Consider the following 3,312-nt stretch of genomic DNA (forward strand, 5'->3'; position numbering starts at 1 on the left):
AATGCTATCTGCATGCTAATTCCTATTAAATGTTTGCTGAATTGCTTTAAAGAAGATGTTCAAGGCCCTAAGTATACCTTTAAATCAAGAATTACAACTAAGTTATGGATGATTGGAGCTTCACTACAGGATGTCAAAATCTATTTCTATTTATTAAATTTATTTATTTTATTCAATTCAGTGAATAAAATAAACATTTCCATAACATAATATAATAAAAAGATGACTGCACATGAAACTGCAGATTTACCATGTATAACTTGCTCTTCCCTCCAAATATAAAATAAAGTTATCATGTAAATTTTTAAAGGGGCATTCTGGGAAGATGATGGAGTAAGTCAGAAATTTTCAGGCTCTCCAGATTTCCTCCACAGACTGACAGAATGTGGTTGTGAAATGGAGAGCAGAAAAAATAAAGGAATAAAGTAGTTGTCCTCCTCACAAAGGAAACAGTTTGAGAGTCCCTCAGAAAAGACAGGTCCTCCAGGGGCTGAGGTTTGAACGGTTAAATATAAACACCTTCAGGCAGACTCAATTGAATCTATAAACAGCAAGCCCGAGGGCAGTTCCAAAAGGACTTTGCCTCAAGAAATTTTACCTTAGCTTTCACCTCACAACATCAGGATTCCAAAATTTAGACCTCCTGTCTTTTTGAAACAGGCAGAAACAACAAAATTGAGTGCCTAATGAAAGGGGATATTAATGCTGGTAGATGTATCCCAATGAGCTCTTGCCTTGTTCTGCCCCATTTTGTGACCCATCTCTCTCTGAGTGACGTTCCTAATAGTTCCTTGCACTCTCCTGGAGTCTGTGTCTCCCCACCATAAGCTTGTTTATAGGTCTCCCCCAGAGTGGATTATGTCCTGAGCACTTGAACATTTCAACCCAGGGTTGCCCCCCTTTTCCACATACACACAATGAATTGTTCATTCCCCAGGGACAGTTTTTAGTCAAAGCTTCCTGAGGGCAGAAATTCAACTTCTCTTGACAGTTTCCAAACTACATGTATCTACCCTTGTAAGCAAGAATGTTGAATTATATTTCTCTTTGAACCCTGTTTCAGGGCTTAACACCACAGGACCATAAGATTATAGTGTTAAAGCTCAAAAAGAATCATCCATTCCAGTCCCTCATTTTTCAATTGAAGAAACTGAGGTTAAGTAATTTGCTCAAGATCACATAGACAGTGTCAGAAACAGGTCCTCCAGTTTCAAAGCCAGAGCTCTGTCCCTCAACCTTGGTTGGCAATGGATGGTCCATCAGCCAATGCAGATGGAAATCTCTGTATCTAAGAGACTTGCTTGAAATTCGTGGGCCAAAAAAAAAAAATAATCACATGAACCCAATTTATTGAAGGGCCTTGTACATTTCCTGAACTGGTCCTTACCTATCTACCCTCGCTTTTCTTTGTGATCTCTTCCTCCTAAACATTACTAGGTTATCTATTTTTTTCAGTTATTTTTGATCATGTCTGACTCTTTGCGACCTTATTTGGGATTTTCTTGGCAGAGATATTAGAGTGTCTTGATATTTTCTTCTCTAGTTCATTTGTATAGATATGGAACTGAAACAGAGTTAAGTGATTCACCCAGGGTAAGTTTTTGAGGCCAGAAGTAGTTATCTATGGACAGGTTGCATCTCCTTGCCCATACCTAACAGAATGACAGCTTTGAGAGGGCAGAAAGCTTTCCTTTTTGTCTTTGTACCCCCAAGTGCCCAGCACTGTGTTTGACACATAGTAGGTGTTTGATGAATGTTTGCTGACAGTCAGCCACCAGGTGCCTCTTGAAGCTCTTCTAGATTGGGAGCTTTCTAGAACTTTCTAGATTATGTGTTGTAAAGTCACAACCAAAACTGTGACCAGCAATGTCAACAGAAGCACCTCAAAGTCACAGGAAAAATCAAAGGTGCCATATGTCACCTGCTAAAGACTAATTTGTGGAGGGAGGGAAGGAGGGAAGCAAATCCCTTGGACCTCATGGGGCTAGACCCATAACATGGTTTTAGCTATGGTGGCAGAAGCCCTGAGTGCTCCCACCACATGACAATGGAATATTGGCGAATACTCTCAGATAAGAGGGAGAATTAAAAGGGAACATACTGTTATAAAATGGTTAGGGTTTTCATGTCCTTTTGCTTAGGTCTGTGCCCGCATGGACAGATTTATTCTCTCCCACAAAGCTGGGTTGCTTCTGTGTAGACATGACCTTGTTGGACTTCTTTCTGTTCCCATAGACAAAGAAGCTGTATGTTCCCAAAGTCAGGAGCAGAGGGGAAAGGGTGGGGAGAAGGGAGAGAGTAAGAAACAAACATTTCACATTCTGGAAACTTTCTTCTGAACCACAGAAAATGGGAGGGAAGGGGGGAGAGAGAGAGAGAGAGAGAGAGAGAGAGAGAGAGAGAGAGAGAGAGAGAGGAAAAAAGGAGGGAGGGAGGAAGGGAGGGGGAGAGAACTTGAGCACATCTGTTTATATATTCAAAAAAGAGTATTCAGGCTGGGCAGAGCTCCATGGGAAAGGCTGCACATATTGTAAATGATCCAGCCCACCAAACACACTGTTCATCTATTAATAAAAATATATTTAAAAAAAAAAGTTTTCCTCCTGCCAAGAGATGCTTTCATTTCTCATATTTATCTCTGGTCACTTTTCACATATGATTTACTCTTATAAAAACAAGGGTTTGATTTAGTCTGCTTAAAAACAACAGGAGATCCAGAGATAATTCTTCTAATGTCCACAGCTAATGTTTATCCAAACTAAAATTGCAGGGAGTGGAAATCAACCCTCTGCAAGTTTAAAAGAAATATTAATTTTCAGATAATTGTATTTACTAATGTTTATATAGCGCTCTACCTTCCAACATGTTTTGATAAGCCATTCATGCAAATCCTTTTGCAATCCCCCTCACATGACTGATTATCCCATCCCCACATCTTCATTTTGATATTTTATATAATTATGTACAACGGATAATAAAAACAATGCCTCGTACTTTTACATGCTGATGTCCTGTGGCATTATGGGTAGAATGTTTAATGAAATCACAAAGCCCTGTGTTCAAGTTTTGACTCTATGTTGTACTTGATAGTGGGTAAGTCACTGCACTTTTATGACACTCAAGTTACTTTCTAAGACATTTACAAAGCCATAGAAGTTGGTTATGAAATAGCAGCTTCCTGATACGTCATTGCAATATATTTTAAGCATTTTCTTAGACATTTCCACATACATTGGTCCATGGGGTCATATGTCTTTTTCTCTGTCAGCTCTAAGATAGATGAGTCTAGCCTCATGTGGATTGAGGTCCAAG

This window comes from Antechinus flavipes, chromosome 2 (assembly GCF_016432865.1).
Source record: "Antechinus flavipes isolate AdamAnt ecotype Samford, QLD, Australia chromosome 2, AdamAnt_v2, whole genome shotgun sequence".
NCBI classification, from domain to species: domain Eukaryota; kingdom Metazoa; phylum Chordata; class Mammalia; order Dasyuromorphia; family Dasyuridae; genus Antechinus; species Antechinus flavipes.